This window comes from Macrotis lagotis, chromosome 1, assembly GCF_037893015.1.
Source record: "Macrotis lagotis isolate mMagLag1 chromosome 1, bilby.v1.9.chrom.fasta, whole genome shotgun sequence".
NCBI classification, from domain to species: Eukaryota; Metazoa; Chordata; class Mammalia; order Peramelemorphia; family Peramelidae; genus Macrotis; species Macrotis lagotis.
In genome coordinates this window covers 726,984,480-727,009,290 of record NC_133658.1, presented here as the reverse complement: position 1 = coordinate 727,009,290, position 24,811 = coordinate 726,984,480, and the positions used below count along the sequence as shown (strand labels likewise).

Here is a 24,811-nt window from a genome sequence, read left to right as displayed (position 1 = left end):
CTAGGATCTGTGTGTGAATTTGTTGATAGTGGGACAAAGGTTGTATGTTGAATGCCCAAAGTTAAATTACTGTTTGACATCTAAAAACTAACTATGAGTTTCTTATTATCTCCAGTCTCCATTTTCTATTTTCCCACCACACAGTTGGAACTGGAGAGAGAGAAATCCACAGGACTAAGGACCATTTTGAGTTAGGGGGTGGGGGTTACTCATTTTATCAGAGTAGAAGCTTCATGGACTGCAGACTTAGATCACTAAATCTTTGAAATTTTATCTTCCTGGTGGCCACCTTCAACTGTCACTTGCTTGCCAATTTGCCAAGTATTTTCAGATTGTCAAAAAGCAACACCAAGGTCAAGTTACTTCAAACCCCTGGGAATTAGAGCTAGGAAAATACCTCCATTACATTGTCCCAACTTTGCCAAACTGCTTTGATTAGGCCTCAAAGAAATGTCTTTTAATTGCAATATAGTAATAGGCATATATTTGAGAAATATTTGCATAATTTCTTACAGAAGTCCTTATATCTGGCAATTGGTTTGTGATACACATAGGTATATATCTGTACTTAACTTTTTAGATATTTTTTTAACAATTTAATTTAAAATTTTGAGTTTCAAATTCTATTCCTTCCTCCTCTTTTTTTCCCTCCCAGAGAGTAAGCAATCTGATCCAGATTATATACATACAATTCTGTAAAAAATTTACATATTAGGCCTTTTGTACAAGAAGACTTGAATAAAAGGAAAGAAATGAAAGAAAGTGAAACAATAGAATGATCCAATCTACATTCAAACAGTATCAGTTCTTTTTTCTGCAGGTGGTTGGTATGCTTTATCATTAGTCCTTTGAGATTATATTGGATCATTGTATTTCTGAGAATAACTAAGTCATTCACAATTCTTCATCAAAGAATATTATTCTAACCTTTCACAGCATTCTCCTGGTTCTGCTCCCTTCAACATTGCATCAGTTCATGTAAGTCTTTCCATGTGTTTCTGAAATCTTCCTGTTTGTCATTTCTTATAGCACAATAATAATCCATCATAATCATATAATAACAGCTAATTTAACCACTCCTCAATTAATGGGTATTCCCTTGATTTACAATTCTTATCTAGCACACAAAGAACTGCTTTAAGTATTTTTATACAAAGAGGCCCTCTCCCCTTTTTTTGCAAGTCTTTAGCATACAAACTTAGTTGTACTTAACCTTTATACTATTTGCACACCACTCCCACCTATTTAAAAAAACCCACAAAGGAGTCACAATACTTATTTGTGCTAGGAAATTAAGCATCATTCTTGGTGTTCTTTGAAAAAGACATAAAAATTGCTTTAGAAAAATCTCTTTCTTTTTCTTGTTTAGCTATTGACTGATACCCTGTTTATGAGCAGTATATATATATATATATATATATATATATATATATACATATATATATACATATATATGTATATATATATATATATATATATATATATATATATATATATATGTAAATACAGTTGGAGCCTTTTTTCCCAGACCCTAGAAAATGGAATAAATGAAATATTTGAGGGGGTCACATTTTCCTGTGAAGTATCTCAAAATCCTTGAGAAACAATTTCTAAATTATTTTAATCTTGGTGAAAATTATTATTCATTTTACTAGGTTAATTTTTGTATTTTTTCCCCACACATATGAAACTTTGAATGGGCGATAAAATGACCTACAAATGAAGATATAAGAAACAAAAAGTCAAAGTGATTTGTGTTATACAGTTCAAAGGCAAAGTCAATTGTAAAAACTAGGTCAGTCAAACTTTTAATCCTATGTTTTACATTGACTGCTTCTGTGCTAATAAGGAAGCTCTACATCTTATCCAATGTATAACTTTCTAGAAAATCAACTTAGTTAGAAATCAGATGGCACTATTTTGTATTGTTTAATAAAGAGTGAAACTTTGTCTTATTAGATTTTGTATTATTCTGTCATAGACTAATTTGAAACATTAAGAGTTTTATTCTAGAAAGCAGACTCTTCAACTAATTCTGTATGTGTGTGTCTCTATCTCTATGTGTCTCTATTTCTGTCTCTGTAGAGTCTCTTTCTCTGTGTCTTGTGTCTGTATCTGTGTCTTGTCTCTCTGTCTCTCTGTCTCTGTGTGTCTCTCCATCTCTGTCCATCTTTCTGTCTGTTTCTCTCTGTCTCTCTGTCTTTCTGTCTCTGTTTCTGTCTGGCTCTGGCTCTGGCTCTCTCTCTCTCTCTCTCTCTCTCTCTCTCTCTCTCTCTCTCTCTCTCTCTCTCTCTCTCCCCCCCCTTCTTTCTTCTCTTTCAAACACTCTGTGGTCTAAAGTGGATAGGGGGTAAGGAAAAGGTTAAAAGGACAGTGTTTTTCTTCTATCACAGCCCCTAATCAACGATGTGGCCTTCAGCAAGTTACTTCAACATCTAGACTTTAACTCCTTGATGGGTAAAATGAGAAGAATAATAATAATTTCTATTAATCCCTGCTGCCTCCTTTTCCGGTATTCTGCCTACATGTCTTCTCCATTTGCACCTTGAGTAAAACTGCTCCTGAATCAAAACTTGCCTATCTGGTTCCATTTTCTCAGAGTTCTTATAGTATTAAATAAGTAATCAAAATAATTAGATAAACTTAATAAATAATTAATACATTTTAAAATAGCAATAAATGCAGACTTAAAAAGGAAATAGACCACTTCAGTAAGTACTAGTTTTTCAAGTGCAGGTAAGTTATGTTTGTAGAGAGCTAATTAGACATGGGTTAATCTAGATGGTCTCTAGAATCCCTTCCCAGCTCAGAGATTCTCTAATTTTAATTCCTTAGCATTATGTGGTAGGAAGACTTAGCATCAAAATCTTAGCATCAAAAATCTGGACCAAATTTTGGCCCTCATAGTTATCATATGGCATAATATTTGTCCTACATTTTGAAGAAGACCACAACATTAGAGAGTTGATGTCATTACAAGCAAATGAATTGGATTTGGGGGGAGGAGGGCGTGTGCTAAGTCACCAGCCTCATTTTCTCTTCCAGAACTATTTGACTGGAGATGGTCCTAGATGTGAGGCAATCAGGATTAAGTGACTTGCCCAAGGTCACACAGCTAGTACAAGTCAAATGTCTAAGGCAGGATTCAAACTCCAAGGGCAGTGCTCTATCCACTTCAACACCTAGTTGCCAACCTTTTATCAAATGACATAAGGCAAAGAGAACTTTCCAAACTTCAGTTTTATCATCTGTAAAATGAGGATAATAACTGTGTATTATCTCATAGGACCATTATGAAGAAAGCATTTTGCAGACCGTAAAATTTTATAGATGTGTAATTTGAGGTGATCATAGGGCCCTATCATTCTGTTGCTCATGAACAGTGGAGCTTCTGATCACTTAATCCAGCTGGTCAAGCTGCTATTGGCTCAGAATTCTACAGAGTACTGATATAGCCTGCCCTTAGTTGTGTTTCAAATATATTTCAGAGAAACTAAAGGATCCCTAAGTGATAACACCTGCCTACCAAATGCCTCCTGAAAGCATCATAAAATGAACCTTTTTTTTTTTTTTGGAGTTTAGTGCACACTATTTTTTCTCATTACTGTGACCCTAGAAGCTGATCCTACCTGTAGATAAAATAGGCAGCCACCTATATTGTGGGATCTTAAGGTACCCTAAGATACCTCTCTGCCCTGAAATATTTTCTATTGCTCATTGGTGTTCCACTGCCATCTAACTTAAATCTCACATTTCTCTAACTTATTCAAAATGTAGTATGGAAGACTTCAACAAATATTTTGCTGAAATTTATGAATAAGTACTGTGTATCTGGCCTTTCCCATGATCTATGAGTCAAACAAGAAAATGAAATTAATTTAGAATAACCAATCTTCTATTTCCCTTCCAAATTCTCACAAATCATCCCTTTAATCACTGGGTTCTAAATTCTTTGTCAAAGAAGATGGGAAGACTTCATCTCATATATTTTTAAAAATATATGCCCTTCTGTTCTCTCAAAGCTCCTTTCCCATTTCCCACAATATTTCAAAGATCACAAATCGTTAAGCTGATATATAAATGCTAGTTATTGTTATTAGTACCTCTCCCTCCCCATTTCCATGAATTAATAAAACAATTAAATGTTCTTTTATCATCTACTAACTTATTTTGGTTTTTAATTTCTGTTAATCATGTTTATTTTACATATTCCCCCATCTAAAATATCATTCTTTTTAGAAGAATAAAGTATTGGAGCTATTATTTAACTAATAGAGGGAATTCCCCATTAAGGAAACTCCTACCAATGCAGGTTGGCACCCTCTTAACATCTGATCATCTAAAAGAGATATTAAGAAGTTAATTGTCTTTCTCAGAGTCCACACATGGATGTGAACAAAGGTCTTCAAGGTTTTGTAGTCAATATTCTGTCCTCTATACAACACTCTCTTAGTTCAAAACAAAACAAAACAGGGGCAGCTAGATGGTACAGTAGAGTCAGGAGGCCCTGGGTTCAAATCCAGCCTTAGACACATAATAATGACCTTAGGCAAATAACCTAGCCCTATTACTTTGCAAAAACCAAAAAAGAAATAAAATTTTTCTTCATTATTCTGGTTCTCTCCCTATTTTTGTCATCCTCTTGCCACTATCATATCTAAAGTCTTTCATATCTGTCAGCATTCATTACCAACTTGAATTCAATCTAAGTTTAAGCATCTCTGAAGCTATTCCAAAAAGACTATCACTCCTTTTTTTACATTTATCCTTGATGACTATCTTCATTTCCATCTTCGTTTCATAAGTTTTTATAATATAAAATGGTAAAATCCACTTACTTCTCAGTAGAGAGATAGAGGATTATGGATGTAATATGTTGCTAATACTGTCCAATGTAGTCATTTGTCCCTTTTGCTTAATTGCTTTTCATTGATATAGGGTAAGATTCAATTTTGGGTGGATCTATTAGAAATTACTGATATTTTAAAAGGAAGCATCAATACAACATTTAAAAGTAACTTTATGAATTACCTATGAATTGCATGAGTCTCTTTAGACTAGGGATAGAAAATCATTTTTCTGCCCAGGGCCATTTGGATATTTATGTAGGCCATATAAAATTATCAGCATAAAAATCCTAACACTAAAAACTATTAGATTTATTGAATTTTGATTCCCACCTGTGTTGCTTTGATAGTGCCAAACCAAACAACCTGTAAGCCAGAGGTTTCCCATCCCTGCTTTAGACTATCTCCACTGGTCCTTCTCACTAGAATCCCTTGGGTAAGTGTTGTGAGAGAAAAGTTCATAAGAAATAGTATTAGTTAAACCCAAACAAAAATAGTATTAGTTAACACTACAAGACAATCTTCAGTGGTTTCTTGAAGCTGATTGAGTCACAAGCAATCTTATGTTTGACTATGAAGGACAGTTATACATTCATATACAGAATATAAACATCCATGGTCATATTCAGAATAACATCACCCATCTAGTATGTTGCAAAAAATAAACCCAAATTCTCCAACCACACTTTAGATATTGTCCTCTGAATGTTCTTCCAGCACCTCAAACTCAACATGTTCCAAACTAAACTTATCATCTCTACCTATCCCAATTATTCCTTCCTTTGAATTCCCTATATTTATCAACAGCAACACCATGGTCTTAGGGACCACAGCTCAAAATCATTCATCTTTGGTTCTGCTTACCCTCCTTCTCTCTCATTCAAATCTAAAATTGGACCCCCTTTCTCTCCTTCCCAAACTTCATAAAATTATTGGTTAATTCTAATTTAGTTAGTTCTATCTGATTTAGATAGATAGTTATCTATCTAAAGTGTCTTGCAAGGGTCCCCTTTTTCCCATTCCAGTTACTATTACCTCTCATTTGAACTACAGGAAAACTTGCTGATGCAGTAGACAGAGTGCTGAGTCTAGAGTCAGGAGGATATAAATTCAAATCCACTCTCAAACCTTACTAGCTAGTATGACCTGGGCAAGTCACTTAACCTCAGTATTCTTGCACCTTGCACAATGCCTATAGGAGTTTGATAAATTTCTTTCCTTCCAACTTCCCAGGTTTGTCATGAGGATAAAGTGAGATAACATTTTAAAGATATTTTGTAATCTTTAAAGTATTAAATAAATTCTAGCTCTTATGATTATTAATACCCTTTTAATGTGTCTCTCTGACACATTTTAGTACTTCCCTGCTATCATCCAGCATGTGTACCCACAATCATCTTAAATCTAACTAGGAGTATCAGTGTATCACAACATAATATAAGAAAAGACAATAATGAATGTTCAGTCAAGCAATCATTTATTAAGTTTTTACTATGTCAGGAGCTGAGAATACAAAAAGCAAAGTGTGACCTCTCAGGGGATATTCTTGATAACCATGAATAATTGGCAAAAGGTTAAATTATCAATATACTCTGTATAAAAGACAGGGGGGGGTATGTTAATTCATTTCAGAAAATTTTTTAATCAAAAAATACTGAAATATAAATTAGTAATTAAAAAGTAAACCCTTTATAACTCAAAGTTCATTTATCCATAACAATCCATACTGCAAATGTCATGGTTAAGCTAAGTGCATGTATGACATAATGCCCATATGGTTATGCCTTGTATCAGTGAATAGAGTCCTAGTCTCCCAGATTTACAGACTCAGGTCTGGAAACTTGAGTTCAAATCTTGCCTTGGACACTTAATGAAATATAGTAACCCTGAGCAAGTCACTTAAATTCATTCTAATTTGGTTTCCTCTTCTATAAATTGAAGATAATGATAATATAATGTCAAAAAGTTGAAATATCAAATGAAATAATAAATGTAAAACAGCACAAACCTTGAAGCATTCTATATGAGCTGTTATTTTTATTGTGAATTCATATATATTCTGTATAGAATATATATATTCTGTATCGTGTATATTCCATATTGAATATGCGATGTATTTGTTATAGAATATTTGATATGGAATATATATGGAATATATCTATAAGGATTATATCCTATATATATTAGATAAATTATAGTTTATATAGTATAATATATTGGCTATATTCTATATGATAGACCAAATACAATGTAATCTATATATTATAGAATACAGATTTATTCCATCCAGAACCATTGTCAATCAGGTAGATACACAAATTCCTAAATACTATTTTATCACTATTTCTTATATTCATCATTTTTTAATAGTCAGCAACAGACCACTTAGCTTCCCTGCTCTTAGTCATCTTTTCCACCACTAGAGACCAATGGGCTTCCTGGACTCCCTATGTATACTCATTTAGCTCATTGTCTTTTCACTTTTCCCTTCTTCCTGCTTTGAGGGAAAGCTCTCTGCAGAGGGAGTATCTGTCTTCTTGCTATGGCAGCAGCTTTTCTTGGCAACTGAACAGGCCAAATGTCACTAGTCCAGGATAAGGACACATCATAGATAATTACTATTTGAAGATAAAATGCATTAGAGACAAGCTCATTTCTAAAATATGTGACTAACTAGTTAAAGTAATAAAATGTCTTTCTTTTATAAAACTCTACTAAATTAACATATTTACAGATTATGGAAGAGGTGATACATGTCTGGTCACTGGACCCAGATGACTCTGGAAGAGAGAAAGAGGCAGAGTATTTAAATCCAATTCCTTTTCTGTCATGGCATCACCTTCTTGATGCCATGGTCCTCTTCAGAACAATATGGAAGATCTGAACCCAAGTTCAAGTTCTACCACATACTTTGTGACTTTGGACAGCCTAGTACCCCAGGTCAAAAAGTTGATCTGCATTGGGAAAGCTACCTAAAATCACCAATCTAGACCTAAAAAAATGAACATAAAATCATAGTATGATGACTTTGACCTATGCCCACCTAAGATAGAGATACTCAAATGGGACATGTCACAAATCTGCTTCTGGGACAGTAGGGCTGATGATGATGATGATGATGATGATGAGACGACGACAACAATGATGATTATGGTGACATTGTCCTTCGTTCTTGAAGACCACCATAATAGCAGGGAGCTAACAGTGATTAGTTCCTCATTTAGTTATCTTTTATAAAGTTATCTTTTACAAAGGAATCTTTACATCCAAGATTAAAAAAAACAAAATTTTTTCCCCAACACCTCAGATACATGATTCTCCCTTCACCACCTTGGTGTCTGGGAAGGGGAGGAAGAGTAAATTCACAACAATTTCAATTCCCACAAAGCATTAGTTCCACCAAGAACCAAGTCCAAGATTGAATTTGATTGAGGGAGTGTTGTGCTGAGTCACCAACTTCACTTTCTTCTCTAGAGACATATGGGTCCAATGGTCAAATATGAATCAAGACAACTGGAAATGGCCCTGGATGGGTGCAGGTAAGGACATTCTATAGGCCTACCTACCATGTGTTTGAAAACAGTCTACCTCTTTCCATTGACTGCACATCCTAAACTGGTTGAAGTCTATAAAACTACCTGAATGAGTTAATATGTCTCTCTCTTTCCTCTGATGTCCAGGAGTGAGGAATATCTTCACTAAGATAAGAACAAACAGAATTACATAAGAGAAATTTCCAAGGACCACTTGCTCTCCCCTTTTTTACCATGTGGCCCCAAAAAGCGGGTTTGGGTTTCTTGGAGAAGCCTGAGGGTCATCCTCCCTCCTCTTTGGTCATGTGGCCCTAAGAAATGAGTTTGGGTTTTTTTTTCAGGTCTGCTTTATTTGTCCATTTCAAATTGCCTTTAGCAGGTGCCTGATATATAGAAGTTTGATAACTGTTTATTTCCTTCCTACTTCCAGGGATTTATCATGAGGATGAAATGAGAAAATATTTTTAAGGCACTTTGTAAACCTTTGGTGCAGGGAGAGGAGTCCCTGACCCAGGAGACCTTCTACTCCAGAATTTTCTGGTGCCTAAAGAGGGTAAGGGGGAAAGAAGGTAGTCTCTTGCCTCTTGCACCGATAGTGTTCAATCCTGTTTTAAGGAACAGTGATTAGTTCCTCATTTAGTTATCTTTTACAAAGTTATCTTTTACAAAGGAATCTTTACATCCAAGATTAAAAAAAACAAAATTTTTTCCCCAACACCTCAGATACATGATTCTCCCTTCACCACCTTGATGTCTGGGAAGGGGAGGAAGAGTAAATTCACAACAATTTCAATTCCCACAAAGCATTAGTTCCACCAAGAACCAAGTCCAAGGTTTCTCCCACCCTTGCCCACTATATTCCCAGACCCTGACTTCTCAGGACTTCCTTCCTTGACTGACTGCAACATCTGTCCTGGAATCTCTGGCTCTAAGCACCCCATGGTTTAATTCTTGGGTAAAGAGTTTCACTTGTTGCACCTAATACTGAAAGGACAATCAAAACAAATCAAAATCTCAAACACATTTCTCAGGACCACAACATGATCTAAAAGGAGGAGAAAGGAGAAGTGGTCTTCAGGTCTTCTCTAGGACTCTACAATGTCACTTTATGGAAGCAAATGAGTCCTTCAACCCTGGATACCACAGGAAAGGGAAAAAGAGAGACTGTTCAGATCAGATAGTTTTAAAGAATGAAACCAGTTCCAGACACACGGGCAATATAAAAAGGGACATTCCCCAATATATGATACATCAGTATAGAATATCCAACCTTCATCAGTCCTCCAAGCAGGTCCCTTGGAGTGGCTATGTGGCGCAGTGAATAGAGCACCAGCCTTGGAGTCAGGAGTACCTGGGCTCAAATCCAGCCTCAGACACTTAATAATTACCTAGCTGTGTGGCCTTGGGCAAGCCACTTAAACCCATTGCCTTGAAAAATCTAAAAAAAAATTTAAAAAACAGGTCCCTGGCATTTGATCTGGGTATGTTCCAAACCCATTACGATAGACAAACATAAGTATACATACAATAGAGAGTGTCCCAAAAATTTTAATATAGTTTTAAGCTATTAAAAGAGTCTCCACCAGTTGTATTCTCAGGGGGGTAATTAGCTATTAAAGCTTAAAACTGCACTTAGACCTTTAAGACATGCTATCTATCTATCTATCTATCTATCTATCCATCTATCTATCTAGGTCCGTCTCTAAGATAGAAAGCCTAGAAAGTCTGCTTTACAAACCATAAGTGCTATATTGGTTAGTTGTTATTATTGAGAAAATACATGATGCACATATATATCTATCTATCTATCTATCTATCTACATATATACATATATATATATATATATATATATATATATATATATATCTGCAGCATATATATATATGTTTGGATTCCTAGGTATGTACTGTAACATTTAAAATCTGTATCTGATTCTGTGTTCTTCCAATACTCAACAGATTACTCAGTGAACCCTTTCAAGTCTATGCAAATCCCCTGTCTATTCTCTCTACCAATCACTGGAAATTAAAGAATAAGAAAGCAAAAGAAAAAGGTGTTATCATCCTGCCTAGACATAAATCCTGGAATCCAAGATTCCACATAAACATAGCAGCATGCAGCTCTCTTCTCTATAGAACTCCTTTCATATAAATGGTTGTAAAAACAGGGTTTTTTCCCTTTTAAAATATCTGACATCTCTCTCCTTAATGGCTAGGAGTCAATGAGGCTGTGCAGAAGCCAGAGATAATAGAGGGGGAAGTCAACCCCATGACATTGCCTCCCAGAAAGAGAAAACACAATCTGCTCAGAGAATCTGGAAATCATCCAGGACCCAGACCTTGATCTGGCAGTTCATCCTGAGCTCATGGGGGAATTCCAGATGGCTGAGAAGACAAAGATGCTTTCGTGGTTTTGTGTGCAATTCTAGTATGTGGGTGTGAAATTTCCCCCCAGTTTTAAAACTCTCCTATGAATACTGTAACACTGCTGAGAACAACAGAATACATGAACAGTAACCAAAAAAAGCAAAGAGATGAGCCTGAACCATTAGAAATGTCAGAATGAAATAAAATCAATACTTTGTGCTTAACTGCAACTTAAACCCCTTCTGACCAGAACCATAGAAAAATGACATTGCTCTGCTTTTTCTTAGGAAATGCTTAGCCTGCAGTCAAATATTCAATAGACTTCACAATCCAAAGAACTAAAAATGTTGATAAAGGACATCAAGATAAATAATTTTTCTAATCTCTTGAGATAATTGAAAATGGATATCAGAATGCAATTCAGTTTAATTCAATAAACTAGAGGCAAGGTCTCAGCCAAGTTTTTTCATTCTATAATCTATTTTTTATCTACATAACTGAAAATATAACTAAGCTATAGGACTGCAAATAGAAAAAACAGGACCCATGCTGGGAAGTAATTAGCCAACCTTTTCAAATATAAGATTTCCTTTTAGATAGACAAAAAAATTTGCAGATCTCTAGGTTCAAACCCTACGTTAGATATTAACTGTGAACCTGTACACCATCTCCTCAAAGCCTCTGTTTCTTTATCTGTCATATGGAAATATAATAGCCCTTATATTATAGGGTTGTAGTGAGGACCAAATGAGAATATATGCAAGGCAAAGGCAAAGCAAAGGCATATATTAAATATTTACTATGTACCAATGGATAGAATACTGGGCTTTAAGTCAGAAAGACCTGAATTCTAATCCAGTGTCTGATATTTACTAGCTATGTGAACCTGGGCAAGTCACTTAACCTCTATTTGCCTCAGTGCACTGAAGATATAAATGGTGACCCACTTCAGTGTCTTTGCCAAGAAAATCATGGGGCAGCATTGTTGTGCTATGGGACACAGGGCTGCAAAGAGTTGAACAATAGGATTTGCTGAACAACACATGCAAGGCTCTTGTCCATACTAAGTATTGGACAAGTTAAAAAAAAATAGAAGACAGTCCTTCCCTCAGGGACCTTACATTCTACTGATGGAAGATAATACAAGAAAAGGAGTTGAAAAGAAGATGAGGAAAGAAGTTACAGGAATAGAATTATGATGACTTAGAAAATCAGAAGCACAGTTGAGAGGGGAACAAAATGTAGACCTAGGCCTATCTCCAAAGTAGAATTCCTGAAAAGAACTCACCAATGGAAAAAGGTCCAGGGTGGGATATCCCAAGGTGAGGAGGCCTTATGTATTCCAGCATGAGAAGGTAGCTGAGGCATGATGAAGAAGTCTGAAGAATCAGAGATGTGTTAAAAATGGGAAAGAAGTATTGCTGTTCTAGGTCCGTCTCCAAGATAGAAAGCCTAGAAAGTCTGCTTTACAAACCATAAGTGCTATATTGGTTAGTTGTTATTATTGAGAAAATACATGATGCACATATATAGCCTATATCAGATTGCTTGCCATCTCAAGGAGTGGAGAGAGGAGGGAGGTAAGCATAGAACTGGAATTCAAAATTTTAAAAAATGTTAAGAATTGTTTTAATATAGCTGGAGGAAAAATAAAATATTATTTTTAAATACATGATGACTAAAAGTATTATACATTCAGAAACTGTTGAATGAATTTGCATTTTATTAAGCATCTATATATAGTTTTCAATAATATAATGCATATATTGTAAGATATAATATTCAGTCATCCAAAGGAATGTTTATTTATGGACCAAATATTTCTCTTTAAAAACTTACTCCAATATGAAATATAGAGTTTGTTTCTTTCCTGACCTTGGCCAAAAAAGCAGGATTGTTGATAGGAAAAAAAGACAGTGAAAAGATTAATTACAAATATACTATTCACATATGAATCTCAGAATACCCTAGTCATTTTGTTGAGCTTCAGGCCTACATTCCCAGCTATATATTAAAAATTTATCTGTGGATGTCAGTAGGCATCTCAAATTCATCATGCCCCAAAGAAAACTCATTATATTCCTTCTCAAACTCATCCATTGTTCAAACGTCTCTATTTCTGTTGAGGGCTCCAATATTGAGAAGAAAAGCATAGTAGTATGCTTTTGGAGTAAGAAGTCTTAGGTTCAAACACTCTTCCACTTCCCTCAAGACTATGTACAAGTCACCAGGCCTCAGTTTACACAAATTATATATTTTTATATTTTTACATTTTACAATTTTATATTTATTTAGGGGTTGTATTGGATTGATTTGAAAGTACTTTCCACCTCTAAATATATGATCATATCATCTTAGTCACCCAGATGTGCTGCTTCAGGATAAGTCTCTATTTTATAGCATTTTTTTCAATTTATCTCCACTCCATTCACATAGCCGCCACCACTAGGCCAAGTTTAGACCATTATCACCTCTCCAGGATTATTTTAATAATTTCCCAAGTGTAATTCTAGATTCCTGTCACTCCATCCCATATCCTTGTTTTATAAATTTTCTTAAAACTTAAGCCGGATTCTATCACTCAAGAAACTTTAACAGTTCTCTGTTTCTTCTAATATAAAATGGAAATTCCTTAGCTAGGCATTTAAAGTCCTTTACAATCTGATTCCAACCTCCTTTTCCAAATGAATAACCCAACCCTTCCCTTCACAGACTCTGAAGTCAAGCCCATTTACCTTATTCACTCTTCCCAGCCTCTGTCTCCAGCCTCAGGGACTTTGGAGATAGCCTACCCTTCATATCTGGAATGCATTCCCTCCTCCGGGAATCCCCATCTTGTTTCAAGGCCTGACTCATGTCCTAATTCCTACAGAAAGCCTTTCCCTTCCCTTGGTTGTTATGGCTTGTTCCCTCTTCCTCCTCTTCAAGTTATCATGACTATACTTGCTTGTTTACATGTTATATTCCCAGGACAACATCAGATCCTTTAGAACAGCAACTTTTTTTTTTCATTTTATTTTTAGTTCCCCAATACCTACTCAGTATCTTTTGCAATAGAGTATATTGAATTGAATTTGACTGAAAGTGAGTCTTATTAGTCTTATTATCCTTGCTCCTGGGTTCCTCCTCATCTCTGGGAGGTCCAAAGTGTGGAGTGTGCTTACTGAAGGTGGTGTGTGTAATGGGAGTATTAATGCTTGCATCCTCACTTGTTTCTTTCAGGACTAAAAGTCTGTCCTGCCCTGTTGAAGGGAAAGAGGGAGAATGGAAGAAGGATTTCTTAAGTGCCCAGGATGTGCCAGAAACTGTACTAATTGATTTATAAATATTAAGACTTTTGATCCTCACAATAACCCTGGGAGGTGATGTTCAGTTATTTTGCATTGTGTTCAACTCTTCGTGATCCCATTTGGGGTTTTCTTGGCAAAGATACTGGAATGGTGTATCATTTCCTTCTCCACCTTATTTTACAGATGAGGTTGAAGCAGATGTTAGCTTGGTTAGACATTGAAGATGCCAAGGTCATCCACTGTATCTTGAGTCATGACCAGTTTGTCTTGACTTTTGCCTTGCCATTGGACTCTGATGACTCTGGAAGAGAGTTACACCAGTGACTTGGTACAACTCTGCCTCACTCAAAGCCAATTTATACACAGTTCAAAAGATATCACCCACACCATTTTACCATTTTTTGCTTGCCTCGACATCCCATGTTCAGTGATGAAACAGCAGGTGTAAAAATATTGATAGCTGTGTCATAACCCTGCATCTAGGTGGCCCAGGCCACTGAAGCAGTGGAATATGAAAACTGGACTGAAGCAGCAGTGGAATACGAAAGCTCCTGGTTGTCTGAGCAGACTTTGTAAAGGACTTCATTGCCCATCTTCTAGTATGAGAAAGGGACTAGAAAAGGTGTCCTAAAAATTATCAACTTCATCCATCCCTGGCCCACTTACTGCAGCAGACAGAAATCACACCCTAGAATCAAAACACACACAAAAATGTACAAAATATTTTGTGAACGTGATTCTTTCTACTCACTACTGGTATATGGAGTGAGTACAAGCTTCTAGACAGTAGACCTGAAAGATCAGCATCTCTTATTGGAACAGAACTTGGCAGGTATTGCATTCAAATAGCAAGCCTGAGTGAAAAAGGCTGGATTTCCCAAAGTAGAAGTTGTATATATGTTTATTTGTTTTCTGTAGTAGCCTCAGTGATGGGGAACATTGTAAAGCTGGTATAGCTTTTTCCTTTAAAACTAAGCTAGTCAATAAGCTTATATGTCGACCAAAGAAATGAATTTATAAGTCTCATGAGTTAACTGTCACTTTCAGGAAAACACAAGCCAACATCATCATTCCCTATGCTCCCATTATGATGAACCCTGATGAGATCAAAGAGAAATTTTATGAACACCTAAAGACTTGCATCATCAATGTGTCAAATGAGTACAAGCTCACAATTCTTAGATGACTGTAAAGGATTTTTTTAAAAAGAAGAAAAAATGGTTGAGTAGAAATGTGTTCCAGTAAGACTAGATGCAGATTCTCAGTGGGTTGCAGAGATTCTAAGATGAACTTTGTTTTATAGAATTCAGGGTTAAGTAGATTAAAACAGATTCCCTCAGAGATTTTGTGTGTGTGTGTGTGTGTGTGTGTGTGTGTGTGCATGCGCACACGTGTGTGCATGTAGCCAGTGAGTTGTAAAGTATATGTTTAAGGGAGTGATTCTAATTCTGGGGATGGTGATGATGAAAGATCTCTGTTAGGTATATAGCTGAAAAACACAATTATGAATCTCTAGTATACCTGGGAAGTGAGGCCTTTGGTGGTGATAGAGTGCTAAAAGTAGACACAAATCATCAGAATGTATATGACTCCTTGACACTTGGATGTTATACTATGTAGTTTATTTTTCATTAGCTATTCAATAGTAGCCCAAACAGGAAAAATTAAGGATTATCTTTGACATATGAACCAGCTTGGGTGTGATCACATATATTTTAACAAAAATTAAATTTCATACAGTGGCATTTCTTACCTTACCTTGAATCATCCAGCATGTGCCTTGATGCACTTGAAATAAGGTACCAAGCCCATCTAGATGAAGTCCATTTAATTAATAATATTAATTGATTATATTTTTCCTGAAAGGAAAAGACTTTAAGTCTTTATCCCAATAGGATAAATGATATCTACCATAAACTCTTCACCTATCTATTACCAAACTCTGGACTGGCTATCTCAGTTGCCTCCTATTCAAATGTCAGTGTTTCCACGGAGATCAAAGCCTGTGTGTGTTATTATAAATCTTAGCATTTTATTAGGATTGCTGCAAAAAAATCCCATAATTTTCTATGTGCCTTTGACCTGGATTCTGAGTTCCTGAGATGGACTCATCTTTATAGGGCCAGAAGGATGATCTCCAATCAGGGAAGGAACTGGCTTTGAGGGAAAAATTTGCTGGCATTATCTAGCCATCCCACAATAACAGAGATGATGATATGTATGGAAAAAATCTAAAAACTGAACCTGAGGAAAAGAGCTGAGGTTTCTATTCTATTTCTAGCTAAGCCTCAGGCAAACTTCATGTTTCATCTGAAGGAGGAGATGGGGGCAGGTGGGGGTGGCATGAACGGAGGCTTAGAGGTATGTGTCAGTTACTCAAGATCTCTATTTTTTCAGCATTTTATTTCTTACAGAGGGAAAAATTCAATTACAAGGGCAAAAATAAACCCATGTAAATGCTCTTGGAAAATTGCAAGGTTACTAAGGAGAAGGGCAGTGTCTTATAGTGGAAAGAGCCTCCCCATTTCAGAATTAGATAAATTGGGTTTGAATATTGACTTTTCTACTAATTTTTTGTAAGACCTAGAATAAACCATCTAATCTCCTTGGAATTCAATTACCTTATCTATAAAATGAGGCTAAACCAGATGCTCTCTTAAGTCCCTTTAGCTTCTTCAATCACCACAGTGCTAATCTCACCATTAGTATCAGATTTTTCCTCTCCAAGTTTTAGGAAAAAATGGAGAAAGAACTAAAGCTAAAAACTAATGAATGAAGAAGAGAGTTGTGAAAAAAAGAATTCATCTAATGCAATTTCATACTTTATCTTTATAAATATCCCTCAGGTGAGGGCTTTTGGAAAATTATGTCAAAATTTGGTTCCCCGGGGAAGTTCATCAATATTATACACCAATTTCATGATGGCATGATTCTCTGGGTACTGGATAGTGGACAATGCTCTCCAGATTTCCCAGTCACCAATGGAATGAAACTTGCTCCTATACTTTTTAGCATGATGTTTTCAAATTATCAAATTCCTTTACTGAGGATGAACACAGATGGCATCAAGGTCAGCTACCCCAATAATGGGAAATTCTTCAACTTGAAAAGGCTACAAGTCAAAACCAAAGAGGAAGGAATGTTGGTGTATACTCTTCTGATTGCAGATGATTGTGTACTCAATGCAACCTTTGAAACTGAGATGCAACAAAATGTAGATCAAATCTCTACTGCCTGTGCTAATTTTGGTCTAACAATTAAGACCAAGAAAACACAGGTGCTCCATCTGTCCTCACCTCACCATCCATATGTAGAACCATCGATCACAGTAAATTGAAAAGTTATGAATACTGTGGATAAATTCACTTATCTTGGCAGTGTACTTTTCAGAGAATTACACATTGATAATGAGGTTACTACAATGCATTACCAGGGCTAGCTGAGTATTTGGGAGGCTCTGAAAAAAAAGTGTGTGAGAGAGAAGAGATATTAGACTGACTACCAAACCAAAGGTCTCTAGAGCTATTGTGCTGATCTCATTACTGTACACCTGAGTAAAGTGGGCTATTTGTGCCTAACATGTGGTAGAATATTCTGAGCTCCTATTGGTCTGATCAGCCATTTCCAGACACACTGTAATTTGTCTCTAATACAGTGATGTTATTTTGGCCTTCTTCAATAATAAAGGAGAAGATCCAAAGAGCTGTGTGACTCAAGTGTACGTCACTTTAACCTGCCAATTTTAGTTTCCTCTTTGTAAAATGAAAGAAGGAAATAGCAAAGCACTCCACTATATTTGCCAAGAAAACCTCAAGTGAGAGCATAAAGAGTCATACATGTCTAAAATGACTGAACAAGAACAATTTTAATGCTTTTATCTAAGTGATATTTAAGATATCTGTACAAAACGAGACTAGAAAACTAAAGTCCTAAGTCAAGCTTTCTGGCTTAGGACCATTCCAAAATGTCTACAAAACTTGCAGTGAACCACAAACCTATAATTTTCATTCATAAATTGGAAAAAAACCCAAATGATAAGTTTGGAAGTTGTAGAATAAACTATATATTTTAAATCAGAAAATAGTGAACAATTTTCAAAGACTATCATCCAATAAAAATTCATTTTCCCTTATCAGTACATCTCTGACAAGAAGGGAAAAAGAAAAGTCATGGATAACCAAAGTTAAAATCATTAACACTAGAGGATTTGAATCATGACCCAATTTGTTATTAAATAGAACAGTGTTGATGTAATTAATTTGATCTCAGTATATTTGGGTATCAGAGCTTGAATTTAAAATCTCAGTATAATTTAATTATAATTTAGAGTAAACATTTCAAGTTTCACAAAAATGAGTCATTAATTCCCTAAAATAGGCATTGAAAATAAAACCTAATACATCATTTAAAACAACCTATACTTAGATCTCTTTTCTAATTATCAGTTGTAGCATCCTAGGATTCCTAGTAATATAATGATATCAGAATAATCTCTATTTTGCTACAATGAGCTTTGTTGTTTTACAATTAACTGAACAATCTATTCATAGTTAATCTTTCCTCCCTCCAGTGGTCTTGTTATTTTGACCAATGCAGTGAAAAGCATGAGTTCAATATTTCAAATCAATGTGAACTTAAAAAAATAAACTCATTTATAAATTATAGACCTGTTATGCATAAATAGTAATATTTTCCTATTTCTCCCTAGAGATGGTGTTTTTACTCCAGAACATATTATTATAACAAAAATATTATATTTTGTATTTGTTTCTCCTTTTTTCTATGCTACTTTTAAGAGCCAAATATTGCCAAAGCAAAACTCATAGCTATCTTTATGGAAAATTTATGACCCAGCAGCTCAAGTTCAAAATGGCTTTATCGTTAGCTCATTCTCTTAAATAAGTTAAATCTGTTTATAAATCCTGCAGTTGAAATCGGATAATAAAAATATATGGCTTTTATCTTGAATGAGAGTGCTTTTGTTTTTTTTCTAAAATAGAAATGCACATGACTACAGGATGAATAATACTCAACTAGGCTTTTAAAATCTCTAAGATATTGATTTTTTTTTAAAAATCACATCTCACAAGCTATTACAGCTGTGAATAGAGATGCAATGATATGTAGCTCTATGGGACCTGGTTATAGTCCAATAATGTTTCCAATGATTTTAATTTCATGTTTCAGTATACATGAATTTTACATTTGATACATATACACATTAAAATTTTTAAATTTATGATTTGTGTGAATTATTGTTATAAATACAGATATAATTACCATTTCACATGCCAGACAACTGAAAGACTAAAGCTTTGAGTTCATTCATCTTGAAATGTTCACATTTGACCTGTTTTCCTCTGCCAAATGGGTATTGTCAGAAGGAGCCAAACCAGTCATTGCGATTATGTTTCACTTACCACATTGGTTGCATCAATAAAGTTGAATCTGCTTTTGAAGATTTTGCTGTTGAAATTGTAAAGATGGAGCAGCTAGATAGCATAGTGGATAGAGCACCTACCCTGGAGTCAGGAGGACTAGAGTTCAAATCTGACCTCAGGAATTTAATAATTACCTATCTGTGTGACCTTGGGCCAGTCACTTAACCCTATTGCCTTGCAAAAAAACAATTAAAAAAAGAAATTGTGAAGAAATACTCAGGTCTTTAAGAATAGGAATGTTATGGGGCAACTAGGTGGTGCGGTGAATAGAGCACCAGGCCTGGAGTCAGGAGTACCTGAGTTCAAATCCAGCCGCAGACACTTAATAATTGCCTAAGTGTATGGCCTTGGGCAAGCCACTTAACCCTATTGCCTTGCAAAAGCCTAAAAAAAAAAGAATAGGAATGCTACAAATTTCATACTGTTAATTTTTTTTCTTTTGAGAACTCCAACCAAGATAAAATACCAAACATTATTTCTTTCATCTTTTGGCACAGAGTGAGGTGCTATATGTATCCTAGTGTGCCAACTTTAGCCTAAGATCCATTCAGGTCTATGTCCATTAGACATGTAAGCAAAGGAAAATAATATACTCTCAATTATTAGTCCCTCTCTTTCAGGTAAGTTCTCTTTCTTCAGTGATACTTAAATGAACAAATCCTCCAAGAATGAAGGTCCTTTATAATTAACTACTTCCAATTTTAAAAGTCAAATATCCAAATGATTCCTATTTTATTATAATGTGCTTTGTTGTTTTACTATTAAGTAGTATTGGTCAGATCTACATATATTGTATACAGACCTCTGTTCTGTTCCTGGCATTTTTCCTAGTGTTGTCAGGCAGCAAATACCATATCAATTGCTGCTCAACCCATTTTGAAGTCACACTGGCTCTCAGGGAGGTAACCATCTTCCAGGTGAAGGATCAACCTATCGAAAAGGAATCTTACCAGCAATAACTAAAAAAGATGCACCCTTGTGATTGTCAAAGGACAATCTATTCCCGTTTTCTTTATAATGATGGACAATGGAGGCATCCTTGAATTCTTGGGGGATAACGTCTTCAGGCCATATAACCTAGAAAATTTCAGTCAGCTTTTGAATGACCCTCTACCTTGTAGATCTCAGTTGGAATAGAATCAATACCAGGTGCTTTGCCACATGAAAGGACATTCAAAACATCTTCCTCAGCTGAAACTTTGACTATGAATGGATTGACTTCAACCTGAGGTAAATAAATGGTCAGTGACTTCTGCACTGATGGCATATTAGGCATACTGGAAGCATTCAGCCCATCTCTGTAGGATCATATCCCTATTGCTAATCAATGTGTTACTCAATGTGATTCTATCATCACCTAAGTAGTCGAGATGAATCATAGGTCTTTGACCCATAAATAACCTTCAGAGCATCATAAAAGCACTTTGAATTGTTACTAGCTACATAAAACTTAATTCCATCTGTCTTCTTACTAAGCAAAGAGTCCTGCATTTCTCTAAATTTCACTTGGACTTTACTCTTTGATGGAATTCTTGGAAATGGATGAACTCTCTGGTAAACCCTGTAGAGTTCTTGTTTTTCATTTTGCAGCTTCTGTATTTCCCCATCATTTTCATCAAAGTGGTCTTGATGTTTTGGAGTGTTCTGACCCATATAAGTAAATGCAGGGCTGTACACCAAATCTCAGAAAGTTGCCCACTCTTTTTATGTTTCACTGTTGTCAACAATGTGTTAGCTCAGGTTTCCCTCACCCTAATCTCTTGATTTTAATTCTCCTAGTAGTCATTTTGCCTTGGGGCTACTGACCTGGTTGAATGTGAATATTTAGTTTAGAAATGAATCTGTAACTGTTCCAGCACTATGCACCACACCTTTGTTCATTCTCATATCCTGTCTGCCTCTTCTCCTTACAATCACATAGTCTATTAGATGCCTATATTTTGCTGTGAGGATGCTTTCATTTAGGTAAATGGAAGACAGTATTGTGATGAGGTCATGAGATTCCAAGTCTTCAGTGGTAGGTGAGCATTACTTTTGCAGTTTCCAACTCCATTCCTCCCAAGGTCTCCCTGCTATGTCTGAGTCTACTCTAGTATTAAAGTTACCCAGAACTATAAGCTTATCCTCTTTTGATATATTGATGATAAGAGTCTCCAGCTCTTTATAAAATTTTTCTTTGACTTCATCAGTATTGATAATAGTGGCATGACTTTTTTCCTGCAAGTGGTAATCTCATTGTCATGAGCCTGTCATTCACTCCTTTTGGGAAGTATTCAAACTTGTTAACTAGATTAGGGTTTTTTTGGTTTTGTTTAGTTTTTTTGGCAAGGCAATGGAGTTAAGTGGCTTGCCCAAGGCCATACAGTTAAGGTAATTATTAAGTGTCTGAGGCCGGATGTGAACTCAGATACTCCTGACTCCAGGACTGGTGCTCTATCCACTGCACCACTTAGCCACCCGACTAGAGTAGTTTTGATTGCAAAACCTACCTCATCTTCACAGTACTCCCCTTCATTGTGGCCACTACAGAAAAATATGTATCCAGCTCCCACTTCAGTAAATTGGCCTTCATTTGTCAGCCTTGTTTCACTTAGAGCTACTGTTTGGATTTGATACTTTGTGAGTTGTTTGGAGCTTGTGCTGTCTATGAATGTGCCCACAATCCATGTTCTGATGGTGAGTGGAATCTTCTTGAAAAGTTTTTGCACTTTTTTTGTTTTTTGACTGCAGGGGGCAGCCTTCCCTACACTGAGCAGTGAAATCCTGAAAAGACTGTTCAGACACCTAGGGGGATGCCAAATCCACTGCTGCTTCCAGTGGGGAAACAACCCTATGATCTGGGCAGCCTATATGCAGTGTTGTAACTATAGATCCCAGTTTATCCACACCTGCTGTTTTGTCACTTGCCTGTTACCACAGGACTTTGAGATAGAAATAGTAAAATGATATGGGTGATGTCTTTTGATTCATGCATAAATTGGATTTAAATGAAGCAGTTGTACAGAGTCATAGGCCTCACCCTCTCTTCCAAAGTCATCATGGTCCAGTGTCAAGATGGAGTCAAGACAACTTGGTGATGGCTCTAGATGGGTACCTGCTTCAGCTGCCTTCATGACTGTTGGAATGAATTCCTCCAATCCACCCATTTCACCAGGGGAAAACTTACATTCTTGGGGTAGACATCCCCTCAACTCACCAGTGGGTTTGACCACATCTGCCAAAACAGTTCACCTAGGTGTGGTTACTATGTATGCTACAACTTCTTGGAGCCACAGGTGAGAGTAAGGTGACTCAGGTGAACATCAAAGGTGAAAAACAGCCCTGAAAAGGGTTCAGCAACCCTCACAGCAAAGGTACTAGTTTTCCTTGAACATATCCTACACAACAGAGTCACACAACTGGTTACTGTCTGATCCCAGTTTGAACTCATCTTTCTGACTCCAGGCCCAGTATTCCATATATCTCACTACTTACCTATGCAGTGTCCCTCAGGGAAATAGGTTATAGAGACTAGACTTGTTATAGAATCCATATGCATATTAGAGACAAGAAGGTGACTAGATAGAGGAAAAATAATGACTCTCTCCCCTATGCTTTTTCCTCCCTTTTATTTTATGGAATATTAAAATAATTTGGAGATTAAAAAATTCATAGGCCCAAAAACCAAGAGTCCTTAAAAGGGTAACATCTAAAATAATGCTGACATTTTTATATTGGCAACAAATTGAAAATTGAGAGGGATGCCTATCAATTAGAGAATGGCTGAACAATTTATGGTATATGAATGTTATGGAGTGCTATTTTTCTATAAGAAATCATAAATGGTCAGACTTTAGAGAAACATGGAAAGAATTACATGAACTGATGCTGAGCAAAGGGAGCAGAACCAAGACAGCATTGTACATATCAGCATTAACATTGTGAGTTGCTCAAATATAATGGATGCAGCTCCTCTCAGCAGTTCAGAGATCAAAGACAATACCATACACAACCAGGGGCAAAAAAAAACAAACCACAGAATCTGAACAGATATGTTCATTTTTTCAAAACTTCTCATACGATTTTCCTGCCTATACCATGATTTTCTTTTTTCCCTTTTCCTTTTTTTCTCTTTTCTAATTCAAAATGACTAGTATGTAAACATGTTAGAAACAAATGTACATGTACAACTTTTACCAGACTGTTCACCGTTGAGGAGAGGAGAGGAGAGTGGGAAGGGTGGGTGGTAGAAAAATGTGTAATTTCTAAATATGCAAGTGAATAATGTTGAAAAACTTTCATAACATGTAATTGGAAAAAAGTAAATATCAATCAAAAAAGAATAATTCTTACAAGAAGTCTAATAATGTGAAATTAAACAAAGTTCCAACAAGGAATTTTTAATTATGGCATGGCCTCTGAAAGAATCACTGTGCCCTTGCTGAACAGAAATTCAAAGTGGAAAATATAGACTTAAACCTGAAATTTTAGTTAGTTCTATTGACATTGTTTTCTAAAAAGCTTAGTTTGGACACAAAGACCACTGTTGAAATGAAGCACCTAATCCAACCAAAGTTAGGTAAACTATATCCCCCGGTTCTTCCATTAGCAATATTAAAAAACTTAGAGGACTTTCAGCAAAATGCAATAGTAGAGAACATTCTTCCTCTTACAGAGAAGATAGCATCTCCAGGTGAAGTCAAAGCTTCTCCAAAGGGAGAAGATTATGCTTAATTTCAAATCGCTAGACTTCTAGTCAGCATTATTTTAGAGGTTAACCTTCCAAGGACTCTTGGTTTTGTGTCCAGTAGAGACATGCCTGATGTCAACCATGAAACTAGCAGACCATGATCAAGTAACAGCTACTAGATACCAATATAATAGGGTATGAGCATGGGATGCTATTTTTATTTGCCCATGTAGGTTATATATGTTCATATAGGTCTGTCTAGAGGTGGCTCACACAGAGAGACAAGAATAAATATTTTTAGAGTCTCCTGGTTCCAAACTTTTCTCCAAAGGAAATTTTGATTCTTGCCAGAAAGAAAAGCAGGACCAGAGGCCAGTCATTCAGTTATCCCTAGAGAGAGCATGTATCTGAAGGGAGACTGGAACTCTCTCAATGATAAAAACTAGAAGAATTCAGGATCTCTCTTTCTCTCCCATTGTCACCAATTTGGCCTACAAAAGGCAGTGGGCAATTGATTGATCAGTTGGTACCAAAGAAGAGAATCCAAAACAATTGACTTTTACAGTCAAAGATTTTACCAGCAAGGAACAATGCTAGAAAAGATAGCCCACCTGATAGAGACCTGCAGGGAGCATACCCAGCAGAAGCCATGCAAGGATATCAC

General features: G+C 36.0%; 1 long non-coding RNA gene across 1 annotated transcript; it reads right to left on the bottom strand.

The window, feature by feature from the left end:
• Positions 1–7,140: 7,140 nt before the first annotated feature.
• On the bottom strand, positions 7,141–7,879 carry LOC141523716 (uncharacterized). Its single transcript, XR_012478568.1, has 3 exons — positions 7,758–7,879; positions 7,580–7,627; positions 7,141–7,465 (listed from the first exon to the last, which is right to left on the bottom strand). It is a non-coding gene; the product is annotated as an uncharacterized LOC141523716 (long non-coding RNA).
• Positions 7,880–24,811: the final 16,932 nt, after the last annotated feature.